The sequence below is a fragment of the Rhyacophila brunnea genome, unplaced genomic scaffold, assembly GCF_057557595.1.
Source record: "Rhyacophila brunnea isolate RB1 unplaced genomic scaffold, BYU_Rbru_1.0 scaffold_7, whole genome shotgun sequence".
Lineage (NCBI taxonomy): Eukaryota > Metazoa > Arthropoda > Insecta > Trichoptera > Rhyacophilidae > Rhyacophila > Rhyacophila brunnea.
In genome coordinates this window covers 10,587,159-10,607,522 of record NW_028233339.1, presented here as the reverse complement: position 1 = coordinate 10,607,522, position 20,364 = coordinate 10,587,159, and the positions used below count along the sequence as shown (strand labels likewise).

General features: G+C 34.5%; 5 non-coding genes across 5 annotated transcripts; 3 read left to right on the top strand and 2 right to left on the bottom strand.

Moving 5' to 3' along the window:
• Positions 1 to 6,275: 6,275 nt before the first annotated feature.
• On the bottom strand, positions 6,276 to 6,348 carry TRNAK-UUU (transfer RNA lysine (anticodon UUU)). The gene has a single exon. It is a non-coding gene; the product is annotated as a tRNA-Lys (tRNA).
• Positions 6,349 to 7,092: 744 nt separating this feature from the next.
• TRNAL-CAA (transfer RNA leucine (anticodon CAA)) lies at positions 7,093 to 7,209 on the bottom strand. Its single transcript has 2 exons — positions 7,172 to 7,209; positions 7,093 to 7,137 (listed from the first exon to the last, which is right to left on the bottom strand). It is a non-coding gene; the product is annotated as a tRNA-Leu (tRNA).
• Positions 7,210 to 9,382: 2,173 nt separating this feature from the next.
• Positions 9,383 to 9,455, top strand: TRNAR-CCU (transfer RNA arginine (anticodon CCU)). The gene has a single exon. It is a non-coding gene; the product is annotated as a tRNA-Arg (tRNA).
• Positions 9,456 to 12,091: 2,636 nt separating this feature from the next.
• TRNAA-AGC (transfer RNA alanine (anticodon AGC)) lies at positions 12,092 to 12,164 on the top strand. The gene has a single exon. It is a non-coding gene; the product is annotated as a tRNA-Ala (tRNA).
• Positions 12,165 to 12,497: 333 nt separating this feature from the next.
• TRNAL-CAG (transfer RNA leucine (anticodon CAG)) lies at positions 12,498 to 12,581 on the top strand. The gene has a single exon. It is a non-coding gene; the product is annotated as a tRNA-Leu (tRNA).
• Positions 12,582 to 20,364: the final 7,783 nt, after the last annotated feature.

The following is a 20,364-nucleotide window of genomic DNA, read 5'->3' as shown; positions in this document are numbered from 1 at the left end:
ACTTTTATATGCTTTATTAGCATAGAGCCTTTCTTATACATTACTAGGTTACATGTAAATAATTGTACGTATTACATTTCACTATAGCACACACAGTTCCATGTAAGCTTTCTTATCGGAAAGAGATGATAGTATACTATACGGTCATCTCTATAGCACCGAGATGAAAAAATTACGCCTTGTTCATGGAGCATTACTGACAATAATGTTCCTTTAAAAATGAAAACCTAACCTAATCTAACAAATAATCTAGTAAATCGGCTATTTTCAAAAAAAAATTTACCGCTGACTTCCTGTAAACCGACAAGAACCGTGTTTTACAACCAAAGAGGTTGGACGGTCTTTAATGTACGACCATATCGGTGGCGTTTGGGCATAACCTGATGCTTTTTTGGTCATTTTATGTTAAGAGTAAAAATTGGGTCACTATAGTATTATCTTCCATTTGGTAATAACCCGATATCTATATTTCACTTAAAATGCTCAAAACGCTATTGTGATAATATTATGATATGTGAACAAACACAGTGGTTAGTTTGGTTAAAACATGACCAAAGACCTTATCATGGTTTGATCACTGATAAGTGACCTTATTTTCCTAATTAGTGAAATAATTGACAATCTAAGTATCGTCATATTCTTCTTCGGTTATTTATTTTAAAATGTTTTTTTTTTCAATTTTAAACAAAAAAATGAACTGAAATTTATGTGGGCAATTCAAAGCTTAAAATGGCTCTCCTGTAAATTCAACATTTTGCAGTTAACAGGTTATGCCCAAACGACACCGATATATTTCCGATACAACATTTCACGGTGAAGTGTGATCCGGCGAACTGCATACGTACAAATTTCCAGACACAACTTTACTAAAGTCAAAGTGTTGCCATAATGAAAGGTAAATGTACGCTTATTGAATATAATATTTATTATAGACATTTTTTAATCTAATATAATCTAATTTAATCTAATATAATCTAATATAATTTTTTAATGGAAGGGGTGGATAAAGCGCTGAAAAATCACAAAATACGCTTGATATATGTCGCCAAGGTGGTGAAATCTCTATAGGCTAATCTTGTTTTTCGGTGGGTGTATGTATAATGTGACCAGACGTCCCGTTTTCAAGCGGCGTGTCCCGGTGTCTCTGAACACAGCTTCGGGACGCCAAAATGTCCCGTTTTCGAAAAGAAAGAAACTTGTGACCAAGATACAGAAATATTTAATGAGTATTCACTTTTTTCTAATTACATATTACACCGCAAAAAGTGTCTGAATGGAACACTGGGAATGTTTCAACTGATAGTCGTTGGGTGGAGTTGTTCAAACACTTTCGCGCCAATAATTTGTATCACAAAATTTTTCGTATTTTAAATTCTAATGCACCAGTAGAAAACCCTTTCTCTCTTATGAATAAGCTGTAAACGAGTGAAAAAACACAGTTGAAAGTAGATGTCCTTAAAGCAATGTTAATTATCTTCTTCGACCATGTCCGATCCTAATAGGATCATATGGACCTTCACAGAGTGGTGGTTTGTATTATATGAAAGTGTGAGGCGCCTAAAATAGATAAGTACCTACCTTTTTGTAGGTGTCCCTGTTTGGGGGGAAAAATAAATGGTCACGTTATGTATGTATAACTGCTGGATACCTAATTGAGGAGCAAACATTCAAAACGTGATTTGTCACACAGATGTTGAGCTGAGATAATCAAGAAAAACATATTGTACTCAAAATGGTTTTTTTTTATTATAAAACTGTTTAAGGAAAGAATTTTAAACCTGGTATTTTGTATAATCCAAAATTCGCGGAAGTGGTTCATTTTTTGATTTGAAATTTGGACAAAACACGATTCGCATGAAACTTGTGGGCAAAACACTATTTGAATGAAAATCAAGGCATTATATTTTTTTATAGGATAAAAGGTTCTTTGAACACTGATTCTGGTTTCCTTTCATAGATTAAAATATGGACTATCAGAATCGACAATAAACGGCATTTTTCAAAATGTGTGACAAATCACTTTTTGAATGTTTGCTCCTCAATTATACAGTGGTAGGTACTGAATTAACACTAAATACCACAGGGCAGGTCTAACTCCGCTGAACCAACGAAATCATTAAATTCAGTGAATGGAGCATCGAAGAAGTAGTGACTTCATCGAACAGTGAATCGATCGTGGCTGATGATGACACATATTTAGTTAATCAGTCAAGTTTAATATACTTTCCTAACAATAAGTCGGTTAATGGGAGTGAATTTAGTTAAGAATACATATTTGAACCGAAACAGAGGCATATAAGCAAGACCGATAGCTTCTTTTTATCTATCAGTGGAGTGATTTACTATTGTCTATTGTTCTCACCGGAGTGCTCGATTGAAGAAAAGCTCGTAGCCCATCAACAATGCTACCAGCAGCCTAGCATACCCTGAGAATATCCTCGCATCTGATATTGGTTTCGTCTGGGCGGGCCGCCCGCGTGCGTCACGAGATTGTAGGGGCGGGGGTGACGGGGTTGAGTCGTCTGGCGGGAGGCGGGGAAGTCCCGAAAATCGGTGTGACGAAGACCAGAGCCGTGCAACGAAACTAGGAAAATTAGAAACACCATAATAGAAAACAGGTGGTATAATATTAAAATAAAAGGTGAGCGGTGACGACGACTTATTAAGCAGAAGTAATTGATTATTTCAAATGAAAATAATAATAATAATACACACATAGAAAGTTATTGATATGTTATAATTTTCCTATAGTAGACATATAAAAAAACGTCAAGTTTAGTAAAGTGAGACAATTTTTGACATCATATTTGGCTTATCACGTATATCTCAGATTAAACTCTATACTTTCATTTTATATACCGATTACTTTTATATTATAGAAACTGATATTTCCTTGTAAGCTAAAAGGACGCCTGTAAAATGCAAGATCTGACATGACACTATACTCATACTGGTACCACTGCAACTAGGTAGCATTACGTTGATATAGATCTACCATCATAAATTGGCATTTCAGCGAGGGCGCTAGTATGACATTGAGAATATTACCATAACTAACAAAAAAATGGTAATTTATATTTTTTTATTGGTAGTAGATTTCTGTACAAATATTATGCAATCCATAATTCGAGAAATATGTTGTAAAATTAAATGGTATTTGTAACAAATTTATCCTCGATAGACAATTTTAGTTTCAAATTCGACCGGCTGCCAACTTACAATGGTAGATCTTTAGTAACGAACCGCATTTTGGTAACTGAATTAAAACGTAGGTTTTGGTTTTCTTGACAGGACAATTTTTTATCACTATAAACAACTGATGTTGAGTTATATTATAATTGTTTTATCACTATTAAACGCAGTACCGACACACAGTAAAATAGTGATTGCGACAACGAGCGCCGAGAAAAATATAATATAAATTCTTGACGTAGAAGTTCAGATCGTATCTTAACTTTGAGAGAAATGCGAATACTGTATAATTCATTGATTTACCATATAGTATAAGCATTTAACTAAATCTACATAGATTTGATGCACACATATTTGTTGATCGGCCGTAAAGCATAGGATCTCTACATTGATCAGCTTATTGATATTAAATGGTATGCAGCCAATGACGAATCGACTGCTTATTATGGAATAGTTTTCAGTCATATATATATTAGTTACATATTATATATATTAGTTAGTTACATCGGGTTTGCTCAAACTGAAATTGTGCAATATACGATTTTTGTTTGTAAGAATGTCTCTATGAGCGCAGCGAATTAATTAAATCCCATTGGTATAACTATTATATATATTTGTTTTTACGTTGTTTTTGCTTATGCATAATAATATGTTCAACTGCACAGTTTTTGTGACATGTGTACAAATCTAACAAAGAAAACTTAGGTATAATCTATAATTAAGTATGTAATTTTATATACAATGTAATGAAAAATGATCAACAATAAATAAATAAAAAAAAATAAAAACTAGCCTTAAAATCAACTATTTACATTATTTGAATACGAAACGTCGTTTATCACGAAAAATGAATTGTGGATATACCGCTTTTTGTAAATAAGTAGACGCCTTAATTATTATGGACAAGTCTTTATATTTTAACATGTATTCGTTAATGACATGAGTGAAAATGATCCCAGATATAAACGTATTGATAAGTACGATGGAATAAATACACACAATATAATGTATAAGTTTACTGTCTGGGACGTTTTCAATTATTACATACTGCGTCGCAGCGTCCATTTTAAAGGCTCGGTGCAGCGCCGGGAATCGATCCCGGGAAAGCCGCGTCCCCAGCTCCGCTCCGGCGACCTTGAGCGAGGTCGCAGACTGACGGCACTCACACCACCCGCTGCACCCACACCACTGCACCGCCGAATTCACTTACACCTGTTAATGCCAAAGTGCGCCTGCACCGACGCATAACAATCGTTAAGTTTCGCACCATTAAAATAATAGGCATTTTAGTTTTTTTTTATTTGACTATCTGCGTGTCTGCGGCATTATTCTTCTATGAAACAAAAACTTAAATAGGTATATCACCACAGAAATGAGTTCCCTGTATATCACTCATATTGTGATGGTTTTGAAACAAAGTTTTGTACTTTTAATGTTTTCTATAATCTAAGTTTTAATGATATTGACAGCTGTTACGGGTTACAAAAACGTATTTTGACCCCAATCGCGTAGCATAGTTTGATCGGAAACATTTTAATTTTAACAATGCCATTGGCACGGACATTCAAAAAAAAAAAGAAAAATGAAGGTGGATGTAGATTAAGCTTTGTCAATTCTTGCAATTGGCCTATATTATATAACTATTTATTTATATATAAAACACAATATTTATATACCTAGTACTAATTCCATTTTTTAAAACATTATTCTGGACCGTTTCAGAGGGACATTGCTAAGTAAAGAAAATGCAGATATTTATACTAACCAATTTTTTATTGAAAATATGAATAATATTTTTTTAAGAAACACTGTTCAAAATAAATAAAATACATTCTATTCATAAACGTAACTCTTTATTATGAAAATATTAACTATCGAAATATGATTAAATATGACCAAGTTAGGTAATTTTGTTTCACGTTTTTTTTCAATATTTTAACAAATAGGTAAGGTAGATAAGTACCGAAACTTTCGTAACAGCACTGACAATAATAAAATTAGCCATGTACGAAAGGTCGATGCCACGGGATGCTATTTATTATAGGTACCTACTATACAATACATCGAATTTCATCGTGCTAATGAAAATATGTTCTACATTTTCACTTCAAAATTGGCTAATTGCTCTTTAGCAATTTTTACGACCAGTTTACTGGGTACCTATGTGTGCTATTTTATGTTAAGTATAATTTTTTTCAAGTTCAAAATATATACATATTTTTCTATATTCACGGGATCAAATCGATGATGAATACATTTATTTTCTAATGCTACAAGGCCGATCTACATGTTAAAGGGATAAATGTCACGAGATATGGGTTGTGCTTGACCTGCGGGAATGGAAATGGTATGAACCACATATGGATACCTTGTCATCGCCTCATAATTAGTTATGATTATTGTGACCAGACGTCCCGTTTTCAGGCGTGTCCCGGTGTCCCCGAACATAGCTTCGGGACGCCAAAATGTCCCGTTTTCGAAAAGAGAGAACTCGCAGTAAAAATTTATAAAAAGCGCAAAATCCTGGCGCTAGAATCTAGTACTGAACATCAGATATAGGTACTTAAGAAAAATTGTTCTTTGGAAAAATATAAAGCCTGATAAATTTTCATGTATTCAATCCTGTATGTAGTTTTCATTAATAAATAAAATAATATGGACAATGAAAAAATATGTGTGAAAAATATGGGGGAAAGGAGAACATTTACTATCTTGTCAATTGTATGAAAGTGTGAGGCGTTTAAAACGAATAAGTAGGTACCTAAATACCTTTTTGTAGGTGACCCGGTTTGGGTAAAAAAAAAAATGGTCACGTTAGTTATGATGCATGTTCAGATAGGGATATTTTTTCTTATTAGTATTTATCCTATAATAAAAACAATCCGAAACAATTATTACAACTACGTGTTATCCGTCATTTGTGTGTAAAAATATACCTTACAATCCTTGTATTTATAAATTCTGTATGGTAACTCTAAAGTGAAATCAATTTATCGCATAATATCACGACTGTCTGATCTGATAATAATTTTTGTGGATGTGCCATCAAAGATCTAAAAATACTTTTGAAGTGCAAAAAGTTCCGCCCGAACAGGGACTTGAACCCTGGACCCTTGGATTAAAAGTCCAATGCTCTACCGACTGAGCTATCCGGGCTTGCACAATATTGTGCTAAATATTGTATAAATATAAAAACAACACAAATAATTTTGGGAGTTAGCCATAATATTATTTCTATTTTCTTTTTTTATTGACATTTTTATATTGAAGGAATAATTTTATTCATTTATAATGTTTCGTGACAATTTAGAGTTTATACAAAGAATAATAATATAACTGTTACCTTAGCCAAGCGTTCGGTGGAATAATATTTATTACCATTTTGTCCTCCACTACCTAGGTAGGTACGTCCACCAAAAAATAAATTGTATGCTAAAAATATGATTATAATGCCGGGTCCACACCGAAAACAAGTCGCGTGTCAACTCGTTAAATTTTACGATAAGCATGATAATTATCGTAAAATTTCTTAAGCAATTATGATAATTATCGTAAAATTTAACGAGTTGTCGCGCGACTTGTTGCTGGTGTGGCCCCACTTTTAGGCACTTCATTGGTTAGGTTAGGTTAAGTAGGTACCTAGAACTACCTCACCTCTAACCACCTCATTAAATAATTGCTGTCGATTTTTGGATCAGTAATAATTATATTAGCTCAATAGTTAGGTAGCAATAATTAATATATTTTAGACTGATTTAAATTATCTGGATAAATTCTTTCATTGCCTATGATACCACCATACCGCAATAATTATCACCATTCCCTCCATTTCGATTGTTCAAATCCATTTGACTATTTGAATTTGTAATAAAATTTAAATAAAAAAATATCAAAAGTATGTGTCAGAAGTGGGATTCGAACCCACGCCCTCAGAGAGGACCAGAACAGCTCGGCCCACGTTCAGTGGGTAAGGTATTGCCTTGAGTCTGGCGCCTTAGACCGCTCGGCCATCCTGACATCTACCGGTAGTCATGTTAATAAATAATATAAACCAAGGTACCCACAAATAGATTCTTTTAGAATAAATATTATTTTCTATCAATATGTATTGTAATAAATAAAATAATATTTAATAGGTATATAGGTATATAATTCGTAACCATAGATGAAAGAAAATTGTAACATTGTTTTTTACTACACAATATTGTTTATATATTTCGAACATAAAATTATTCTTAGTTATGAAGTCATTTTTATCAATATCAAAATTTATATGCGGAGAAAGAAAGTAGGTAGGTACCTACACATCAGTGGCGAAGGGTGGAGGTAGGCTGTTAGGATTCGCTATATATAGTTCACACTAAACTTTTTTAGTCATATGTATTTGTTTTTATTGAACTAAGACTACAATTTACAGATGGTGTTAGTCAGTTTTTAAAAATCAATTAAACCCTGCCTAAACGAAGCCATAATAGTTTTGGTCTAATTTGGGCAATACGACAAAATTGTGCACACTTTTTCATTCATAGTTATTTGTTTTCATTGGATTAAAAATACATATTACACATATTGTTGGTTATTTTTTTTAATTCATTAAGCCCTGCCTAAACCAAACTATAATAAATAAAAAATATTATTCTATTTATAAAATATTCAAAGTTATGTATGATTTAATTGCATAATTTTAGATATTTTATATATAGACATGTATTTTTTGACTATTATCTATTATGGCTTGGTTTCTCAGGGTTTAATTGAATTTTAAAAACTAACCAACAATATCTGTAAATTGTAGTCTTATTTCAATGAAAACAAATATGTATGTCTGAAAAAGTTTAATGTGCACTGTTTATGGCGGATCTTAACAGCCTACCTCCACCCTTCGCCACTGCTACACATTATATAAATACACTATGCAATATAATAAAGGAATAAATACCAGGTAAGTAGGTATACGCACCTAATTAACAGTGGTCTCAAACCAGTGGCACGTGCAGAAATTCTGCTGCCACGTAAAAAAAAGTAGAATGGCCTGTAAGAAGTACCTAGTAGATTAAATAAAAAAATTGATCATGTTTTTCCTAGTTCAGATTATTTCTAATACTTCCCCTTGGCACGTTACTCATATAATATAAGTAATATAATAATTTTAGCACCGAACTATAGAAAGATAAGTATAATATAATTCAATGCCAAGCACCAGATGGGAAAAGGCGTATTTTTTTATTGAGGAAATAAATATCTATTCCAGTGATGTCCACACATTATCGGCCCAAATTAAAAAAATATATTTTTTAAGATCTTTTTTACATGAAATTGAATACCTATATGAAGCAATAAACTTTAACTTACACTTAAACTTTTCGCGCCCTAGTTTGGAAACCTCTGCTCTATTCGATCTAAGTAATTTTAATGGATTTCAAGTTTAACGCATTTTTAGGTTCTTGTCTAGGTACCTATTTAGATTTAGTGGAAGCCAGTGGCAAACAAATTTTGAGAATATCCTAAGTACCTACCTAACCTACCTAGGTACCTACTGTGGATTATTTGTTAAATTAGGTTAGGTTTGGGTTATCATTATTGAATTCATGAATTTTGCCGAAATCTACTAGGTATGAAAATTGCCGCTGTTCCCGATTGGCTTCCAGTAAACAGACTTGTACCCATTTTCATGTTCTAGAAAAATCCGATAGAACTTAGGTAGGTACCTACCTATAAGAGTAGGTATACAAATAAGTAAAACCATAAAACAATATTTTTGAATATTTAATAATAAGAAGAAAGTGTTCAACTAATAACTCACATTTTAATTGATTTTTTAACAATGAATAGGTATGAAACTTACCAAGCAAGTAGGATGGTAAGTAATAAAAAAAATGGTTTTGCACCCGTGACGCACCGGAGAAGCTCCCTTTATGAACCATTTTTTACCAGCATTATTATACATAGGTATGTATTATTTCTTTTAATGCTACGTATTATAAAAAAAATATTGATGAAATAAGTAGGTACCTAGATAATAAATCTACCAAGTGCATATGAGGGGCAGCTAGCAGGGGTGTTTGCCCCGTACCTACCTAGGTATGTAAATATTATTATCACCTACTATCAGGTTTCGAGGATTTTGTGTCTCACATTATTAACCTATTACAGGGGTTGAAAATAATTATTTTTTGCCACGTGGTCATCAGCCCCTGTGGCCTAATGGATAAGGCATCGGCCTCCTAAGCCGGGGATTGTGGGTTCGAGTCCCACCAGGGGTAGTTTTTTTTATTCTAAACAATAAACATTTTCATCCCCTCTATGATTCACTCTCAGTACCTACCTACGTAATTAAGCATTAGTAATTTTGATTACACTCTATCACACATTTTTTGCTAGGGTTTCAATAATTATATTCGTATTTTCCCCGGAATAAAACTAAAATGCAACCTTCTGAACTAAATTAATTTACTTTTAGAAACTGTACAGCTTTGGTGTAAGTAAAGCCATTGTATTATAATAATTTATTTATCTACATACATATTATTAATTATCGTAAAGCGTGACTTCCTACGATAGATACTTAGGTACTTCTACAACAAAATATTCCGTAGTGACCTCATAATAATATTATTATCATGACCGGTTTCGTTTCGTCTGAACATCTAGTGTGAAATAATTGTCAGTTGAATTATTAATGTAACTATTATTGACGGTGGCCAGAGGTGTACCAAGGTGTTTTAACGCACGGTGCGATAACAAAAAAATCTGCTAACCAAATATTTTATTGTCATACCTCGTGAAAATGTGAGACATAAGTATCATTAGAAAAAAACTAACAACAGATAATACTAGGTAGGTAAAACACAAGATATTGTAACCCTCCTCATAAATTGCAAATACACGTACGATACAATAATTTTACGACCTAGCAGTAGCTGTACCTTAGTTCTGGCTACTACGGACTGACCTTTTCTTTAATACTTATATTAAAATGTGCACACATTATTTTGTTTGCTGATTTTCTTCTGAAAACTACTTTTTTGGCCAGTGGTCGTGAATACTACATTATCGCTGGTACTCGAAAATTGACAAGTTAAGTTTTATTTTTGCACAACGAATTCCATTTCTGCGCTTCAACCGGGCTGCACCCGAGACGGTCGCGTCTTTCGCCCACCCCTTGTTACGTCACTGGCTTCAACTGCAATACTAATAATTACAGAACTGTTAAAAAGGTGCTTTTAAATGATCAGTTTTGCTCTCCGATCAGTCTCCGTTTCAGTCGAGCTGCCAGTTAAATTGACGTGTAAATTACTATGTTGCCGAATTTCTCATACTACTTTTCTAATTTCAATTAGAATATTATTATTTCTTCAAATGTAGGTACTTACTAGATTCCCACCACCACCCTTCATGTATGTATAGCCGTGGATATTCACGGCCGCCTTCCATGACGCTATAAACGTGTCTGAATCAGACGGAGCCGCAAACCGATATATTCTTTAGAAAGTTATTAAATAATATTCATTTTTTAGTGGATAAAAAATACGGAAATATCTATTCATCGCCGTTTTCAAACTAAACCGTCAACTGAGACTGAAAGGACAACTAAACGGATCGACCAACAACATCAACATCAATTCTTCTTATTATTGTGCCATCCCCTAGCGGAGGTCGGCCACCATCAAGGCGATCTTATATTTGTCATCTGCTACCCGGAACAGTTCGGTGGAGCTGCACTCGTACCAATCACGGAGGTTCTTAAGCCACGAAATGCGGCGCCGTCCTCTGCTACGCTTCCCATTGATCTTTCCTTGAATGACAAGTTGGGGAATGCTGTATTTTTGTCCTCTCATAATGTGGCCGAGGTATTGTAGTTTCCTGGTTTTGATACTACGTAGAACTTCTCGGTCCTTCCCCATTGGATTGAGAACTTCAAATAAAATGTTTAATACTTACCTATTTTTTCTATAATCTAAGTACCTACCTAAGGTACCTACCTAATACAAGTAAGGTGCCATCGGTTATTATGGTAACCTACGCAATATACATAATAATATGTACATTGTACATACTTGATAGATACTTACACGTAACGTGTAAATTAACATTATAGATAACCTGTAAAAATATACCTATAGGTACCTACCTATATGATTATTGTAAATGTTGCGAAGGGGAAAAAAATCATCTTTCCTCGAAACACACTCTCGACAGTAATTATTGTTTAAATAATAATAATATGTAAGTATTTTAATAATAATTATCTTTGCCTACTCCCCTACCCCTAGTAAGTATTTATATTGTACAGTGTACAATGTAGGTACACCTACCCTATTATTCTTCAATCTATGCTTACCCTATAGATAGGTACTATAGGACGTCACTAACTCAGGCAGACTTCTACAATTTATAGTAATCAGTAGGTACCTAGGGGCGGCAGGTTATATGAAAGTATGGTGAAGCAGGGAAGTATGGACTGAGGCAGGCTGGTAATCCATTTGCAGTAATGATGGTAGTAAACTCTCCGTGATGCCGTGCATTTTTTTTTATCGCGTCGCTATGTCTCGCAAGCTGTCGGCTATTGTTAGCCTGCTTCATTCAATTGTATGAGAAAGCCGATATCTTTCTCATCTTTTTATTTAATACCTCTATGGTAGGTACTTACAGTAGGAACCTTCGTTTGTGTGAAGGGTCATATTATGCTCCGTCTGATGTGGTGCGTTTGATATCAGCAACAGCATCTAAATAGGTATGCATAAAATATATGAAATTGAAAAATAAATGATAATGTAAATGGCAAGTGAGTGCTAATAGAAAAACTATTCGCTTTATAAAGTATTTTAAAAATCCATTCAAAACTAAAAACGTACATAAAAATAGTTAAAATACATGTAATAACACTGATTCAACAACTGGGGGTGTAGCTCAGATGGTAGAGCGCTCGCTTAGCATGTGAGAGGTACCGGGATCGATACCCGGCACCTCCAAAGTTTCTTTTTGGATTACTTATATTTTTATTATTAACTCTTGCGACATAGTTCGTTATGACAAAAATAATGTAAAATCTTGGCTAATAAATTAGCGAATTATTTTTAAACAATGATATTGTAATTACAAGGGAACTGTTCTGTCGTACCTACAATAATTACTACAAATTATTGAAAATGCAAATACATGAACAGATTTAGAAAAATTACACAATATTATTATGTAATATTATATTTTTTGTTTCCGTTTTAGATTGGAATAATAAAATTATATTTATTTTGTTTAGCAACGATAAATTGTATTTGTATAACAATTTTGCCACATCGCCGCAAGTCAGGATGGCCGAGCGGTCTAAGGCGCTGCGTTCAGGTCGCAGTCCACTTCTGTGGGCGTGGGTTCGAATCCCACTTCTGACAAAACATTTTTATGTTTTTTTTATTATTATTTTATCGTTTTGCATGACGTACTTTATAATAATGCACGATGACAGCCAATCCAAATAAAATTCACTTATTATAAGTATTCCAATTTGCTCAAATTCCATGATGATATTATTTATGTAGGTACATACCTACCAACTTAATTTAGAACCTTCATTGGTATTTGATAATTCAAGGAGCCTTTAATATTGCCCTAATTATTGTGATGAAAGAGAAAATTTATTATCTACATAATAATTATCTATAAATAAATTATGAAAGGTATTATCAAAAAATATATTCACAGTTTTATTAAGCCTTTATAATAATTTTAGATATAGGTATTTGCAAAACTAATACCGCTATTTTGGGATCGACAAATCATGCGGATTTCGTGTTTGGAAATCTGAGTTAGGTACCTGTGTAATGTGCGTTTTCTTCAGAAGATTTTTACATCGATAAAACACGTGCTGTAAGGCTATTTGTATTGTTGCAACACTAATTTAAGAATGAAGAAAAGAGGATGACATTTATTATGTTTCCACGTTAACAAGGCATGCACGTATAAATTATCGACTCACTTCGCACTAGGGTACGAGAGAAAATTGCTTCCAACACATTGTGTTCACCCTATACCACGGTGACTGACAGGACAGAATTTTCTATTAGATCAAATAGTTCCGCACATTCTAAAGGTACATAGGTACTCGGGTCTAGGACGATTTGGCGCCGGGACAACTGGACGTCACGCAATTCGAAAATAAATAGACGTTAGGTACTTACAGGTACTTTAAAAAAATATTTAATATCATTATTTATATTATGATTTAATGGTGAGAATTTAAATATGCACACGTAAATAATGATTTAATCGTGCATATGTTTAAGTTCCAACGAATAAGGAGTTATTTATATAAGTAAAGCCTTAGGCATGGTAATTCTCAATCCGCAATAAAAAAAAAACAGTACGATAAGAGTAAAATGAATTAAAACTACCAAGTAGTAGATAGAAACTGATTAAAATTTCTCGTCAACATTCTGTTTACGTGTCTACTACAGTGCGGAGTCCAATTGTCTTGGCGACCACTTGCCCCATTCCCTAGGTCAGGGATGGCAAATGTATGACACGCGAGATGATTTTGCATGGCACGCCAAGGCATGCCTATTTTATTCGGTTTTTTATATTATTTTTACAAATAATATATTTTACCTATCGATGCGCAAACGGAAAACACGAAATGCGTAAATGACAGATCGCATTGTATAAAAAATAGCATGCAAATAGGTACTGCAAATTTCAAGTACGTTTTTATTATGTTTGTAAAATTAATGTAAATATATAATTTTATAGGTCGGTCCTTAGGCTTTATGCGTCACACATAATATTATCGCATTAACATCATCAATTTAAAAAATAAAATATATAAAAAGGCGAGAAACACGTCAAAAGATAGAATCTTAAGAACTCAATTGTAATTTTCCAACTTAACAGAATTCAAAACTATATATTTTTCATTTTTTCCCTATGAAAAACTGCTCGGCACGTCAGACAGTCAAATAATAATATTTAGGAAATTTTGGCACGCGTACGTAAAAAGGTTCGCCATCCCTGCCCTAGGTACTCCACTTGACTTTATATATATAAATATACTGATGCTACCGACAATATAATCGGGACTCTTCCTCGATACAGTTAAATCAATGTTTATCGCTGAGGCGCAGGATCAGAACGATTGGAGACACATCTCACATTCTCACACATCTCTTGTAGTGAGTGGACGAAATAAGCATTGCAATCACAATTCAGTGGCGCACCCAGGGGGGGGGGGGCAAGGGGCCCTGGCACCCCCCAAACATAAAAATTATTAGAATGATTTTAAACATAGAAAGCCAATAAACTTTCTAACTTTCGTGGAAATGCTAATTCTCAGTAGATAGTGTATGTAAATTTAAAGATTTTTGGTTTATTTGTCTGTTTAAGACAATGATACTCAACCTTTTTTTTCTTCGGGCCAAATACATATATTTGTAAAGTAACGCGGGCCGCATCACTACTGGTGTGACGAAAAAAATCATGAAACCCCCCCTTTCGGCCCAGCGGCCTCTAGGTCTACCTTGTGGACGTTTTGTACTTCTTGGATACCACTGGATGACTAGATTTGTCCAACGATTGTCTCTTCTTCGAGCTATGTGTCCAGCCCATCTCCATTTAAGGCTTTTAATAAACTCTATTACATCGCAAACCCTTGTCTGCTTCCTTATCCACTCATTCCTCTTTTTGTCCTTTCGCGTTATGCCCAGCATGCACCTCTCCATACCACGTTGTGCTACTCTAAGTTTCTGGATCTCTCTTTTACTTAGGGTCCATGTTTCACACGCATATGTCATCACGGGAAGCACACACTGGTTGAACACTTTGCGCTTTAGGCACAGTGGAAGGTCACTTTTGAAGACATTATTCAGGCGGCCAAAAGCACTCCAGCCTAGCTTTACTCTGCGAACAATTTCATCAAATATACATCCATCTTTCAGATAGATGTAGCTTTTCACCTGTTCGAGCTGAGTGCCATTGATGAGGATCTCTTTTTGTCCTGCAAAGCAGTTGAACATGACTTTCGTCTTTGTTACATTTATTTTCAAACCTACTTTGTTGCTTACTTCAGCGAGTTCCTGCATTCTGCTTTGGAGGTCTTCTGAGTCTTGCGAGAAAATTACTATGTCATCGGCAAAGCGCAGATGACTCAGGTATTCTCCATTTATGGGGATCCCTTTGTCATTCCAGTCAAGTTGCCTGAATAAGTCTTCAAGGGTAGCTGTAAATAGTTTAGGTGAGATTGTATCACCTTGTCGGACTCCTTTGCTGATAGGAAATCTGCGCGATGGTTTATGGAGATTGACAGATGCTGTTGCGCTACTGTATATATTATTGAAAATATTTATATAGCGTCCAGGTATTCCTTGTTTTCTGAGTGCGTCGAGTATTGAACATTTCTTTATCGAATCAAACGCCTTCTCATAGTCTATAAAACCCATGCATAGTGGCAGTTTGTATTCCTGGTACCGCTCTATGATTTCTCTGACGACTTGGATATGGTCCATAGTGCTGTATCCTCCTCTAAATCCGGCTTGTTCTCTCGGTTGGTTCTCGTCTAGTACATTTTGCAGACGGTTTGAGAGAATTTTTGTGAACGTCTTGTAGAGAATAGGGAGTAGACTTATTGGACGATAATTTGCTAGGTCTTCTCTGTCACCTTTTTTGTGAAGAATGACAATGCTGGCATTTTTCCATACCTCTGGGACATCCTCTTTGCATATGCAGGCTGTGAACAATTGTGCAAGTACTTCATTTGCATCCTTTCCTGCTTTTTTGAGGATATCTATCGTTAAACCGTCTTCCCCGGGGGCTTTCCCCCGGAAATTAATCGTGTGCAATAGCAACACTCTTATACCAGATCTGCTGTGGACCATAATGACAATCCTCTTCGGGTGTCACCATCTGTGCGTCAAAGTCGAAACGAATATCAAGATATACGAAATTCCTGATAATAAATGTGTTTCGGGCCGCACATAAAAGCTTAAAGGGCCGCATGTGGCCCGCGGGCCGTAGGTTGAGTATCGCTGGTTTAAGATATCTGGAAATAAATAATAAAACAGGTACCTAGGTAATTAGCTCTTAATTGCATGGTGTTGCCTTTCTGCAACAAACTGTATTATTCCGTATATTTTTTGTGCCTGGGAATGAAATTTTATTCAAAAACTTGCAGTTCTCTGCAGTGAACAAACAGAGTGTGCTGACAAAATAGTTAAGAGTTTTTATTTATGATGGTTACCTTGTTAATTTATAATAATATTAAACATTAACTGTGATCGATTACAAAAGTTATATCTACATTAATTGGTTTCCATCATGCATTTCAAGGTTAACGAAAACTAAAAATGAAAAGGGACGACAATTTGTCTAGATCCCCCATTGCGAAATTTAGTATATACGGTTACTCGTCGTTACTGAGTGTTAAAATGTACATTACTTAATATTTAATAAATTATCCTAGTGATCTTGTATCTGCATCAGATTATTAAAAATATGCATCTCGTTCTAACGAAATAAGCGCTTAATGGTGTCAAGAAAACCCGCCACTAGTTTTTCGTTCGCTTCTTATAAAATTCGTACGTTATTGATGCGGCTAGCCGTTGATAATATTATGTTATCTTCTACAGCCGTGTTTCAATGCATTTACACGGCAATTATTTCAGTCTGCCTCTTACAATGAATGCCATTGCAATGTTTGGCGGACGAGTGAATGAATGACGTATGAAAATTGATTGTCGCGTCTGTCACATACCAGGGATGTGCAAAACCATTAATTCTCCATCATTTACTTTACAGAACTACTTCAGAACTGTTAGTATAGTGATATGATTTATGAAACACGGTGGAATGGATACTATGTATCTATCTTTGATATATGTACTGATAATAGATTTGAGCATTACATCGCACTGAAAATGAAACACCTGCATACTTTATCGTTTTTAGTTCGCATGGAATATATTGGATAGGTACCTACACTTATAAAATAAAATGCCCCGACTCTCATCTCATCATCATCATCATCATCATCAGGGGCGCGACAACCCGGTGTGGATCTTGGCCTCCTCCAACAGCTCCCTCCACCTGTCGTTATCCAGTGTGGCCGCTTTCCAATTCGGTACACCTAGAACACGGCAGTCACTGGCAGCTCCATCCAACCACCGAATCATTGGTTTGGTTTGGATTGCCTGGCATCACCCTCTTTGCCGGTTCATTGTCATTCATACGGTGCACATGACCTAGCCATCGCAGTCTCCCAATCTTAATTGATTGAACTGCGCTGCAATCTTCGTATAGCCCATATAGCTCAGCATTATATCTTCTCCTCCAATTGGTGCCGTCCCTGATCGGTCCATATATACGGCGGAGAATTTTTCTTTCAAAAATGTTCAGGGCTCGTTCATTTCGCGGAGTTAATGTCCAGGTTTCCGATGCGTAGGTGAACACTGGCTTTACAAGTGTCTTGTAAAGAGTGCTTTTAGTTCGGTGAGATAGTAAGCGGGACTTAAAATGTCAACAAAAAACAGGTTAAAGTATCATTTACTTTACAGAACTACTTCAGAACTAGGGAATCCAATCCCGAGACAAAATTCTGATCCCGGGATTTCGGGATTACAATTTGACAATCCCGGGATTGGGATTTTTTTCAATTGTTAATATAAAATTTTTATATTTACAAATAACATTGATAAAATCGGTCAAAAATAAATCTAGTATAATTTATACTATTTAAGACATTTATTGTTAATATTGTATACGTTAAATCTTGGAAATACACAAGTTTAATGGAGTAAATAATATTGTAATATAAATAATAATGTGAATTTAATATGAGATTGCTATTTCTGATAGTAAAGACATAATGAATAGATCAGCGAGATTTAAAATAGTAAAGCAAATAATCATGGCGTACTTATGGCCTTCCCGCTTCATAAATCTAATTAGTCAGCCAAATATGAAACTACCGTAAAACGTATGATATCATGGTGGAATTACTTTGTTAAAAGTGCGAAGCATTGTTTTTTTACCAATCTTTCTCATTTTTAATAATCTATGTGAAAAAATAAAATGAATCGGCAACCAACACATCAAACTTCATTCAAACTCAGTTTATTTCTAATGTAGTTATTTTGTATTAAAAGTATTTTTTCTGTTATATTTTCCATAAAAATTGATAAAAAAATCAATCCCGAAATCCCGGGATTATGTTTATCAATCCCGGGATTCATAGGTATCGAAAATAGCTCGGGATCCCGGGATCCCGGGATTCGGGATCCCGGGATTGGATTCCCTATTCAGAACTATTAGTATAGTGATATGATTTATGAAACACGCTGGAACGTATAATATTATGTATCTTTGATACTGATAATAGATTTGAGCATTACATCACACTAAAAATGAAACACGTGTATAGTTTATCATTTTTAGTTCGCATGGAATATATTGAATACCTACCTACACTTATAAAATAAAATGCCCCGACTCTATAGATTTTATTATTATTGTAGAAAGATTCTGTTTATTTTAAACTCATAATTTGATACATATTCATCATTATATACGATGCAAATGCGGAAATCAGTGCCACACAGGTATATATGTGGCACGGAAGCTTCAAAAAAATTTCACACTAACCTGCCTGGATTCCGGCGTCTTTAAAAGTGGAGCAACGAGATACTACATTATACATATGCTACTTAGGAGCAGACATTGCCAAATAAAATATGTAAGTAGGTAGATTTTTCTCATTGCCAAAACTATGGCCAAAGCTATAAGTTTCTTTTGCTCCATCGGTTCGTCTTTAAACCTCCTCATTGGTAATACAATATGATCAATCCAGAAAATCTTCACTGTACACTGATACAGCCAGGTTTAAGAACCACACTGTATTATGAATATTACCATTTAATTAATATAAATTGGTTTAAAGAACAAAATACAGAATACTGGCTCGTTCTGTACCACCGCTATCAATACTCTATAATCATATATCTATAATCATATATCTATAATATTATGTTTAGGTGTGCATGTCATGTTTTTACTACACGAGCTTCATTAAATTTGTCTACAGTGTCTAAAATACCTACAACTTTAAACTAATACTTGATTGATTTACAACTTCCATAGGTCAAAGTTGCCTAGAATTTATCTCTAGACTAAAGTATCAACAGGGCTCTAAATCAACCGCGAAAATTCCGCTTCGAGATTGCATTTTATTTCCCCGACACTTGTTTTTTTCCCTTATTAGTCATTTGGGCGGGCAACACATTAAGTTTTTTCTTTAAGAGGTTTCATTCTTTCCTTTTTATTTGATTCGATTTTTTGTGGTGCTAAATCACGACCGCGAATGCCGATCTTTTAATTTATGGCTTTATCTTGTTGTATACAAGTTTGAATCTTTGCAATAGGGGTACGCAACATTGCTTCTATGTACACGCTTTGTATTTATTAATTAACTATTTAAAAAAACATAACCCAACAAAGAATCCAGAATATCGGCTATCTTCAAAATTTGTTTGATGCTGGCTTCCACTAAACAGACAAGAACCATTTTTTTATTATTATGTTGTTCCTATTATATCATTCTGGTCATAAAATTATTTGTTGTGTAATACAATAATATTTACAATACATCAATATTTCTAATTTATAATATAGCGGTAAGTATATCATACTTGCATCTATATCTAATAATTAAGAAAACTGTAAAGCTTTTTAAAAGAAATTCTAATTGTGTGCTTAACCATATATTATGTACTTTCAATCTACGGTAAATAATTGCTATCTTTTGAATGATAATGGTCATATTATTAGCGATTCCAACCAGGGAGCACAGAATTAATGGGAACTGAAATACTTAACGGGTGTGAGATAAACTTAAACACGCGTCAAGAATACGTATTTCTAAGGTTGTCCTTCGTTCTGACAACTGCTCTCGGTTTATGCACTGACGCTAATTTTTGAAGGTTGCAACCAATGACATTAACATGGACGAGGCATCTGGACTAAAAAATGACACTCACTTATTTGTCGGGTCTGCCGAATGGCATTATCTGTTCTAACGCCATTACAGTAAAGATGATATTGCTATAAATTCGCGATGCTTTTTGTCGGTCTGCCGAATGGTTCGGTTCGAACAGGTTCGCTCAAATGAACATTGACACTAGAAACACTGTTCTAACG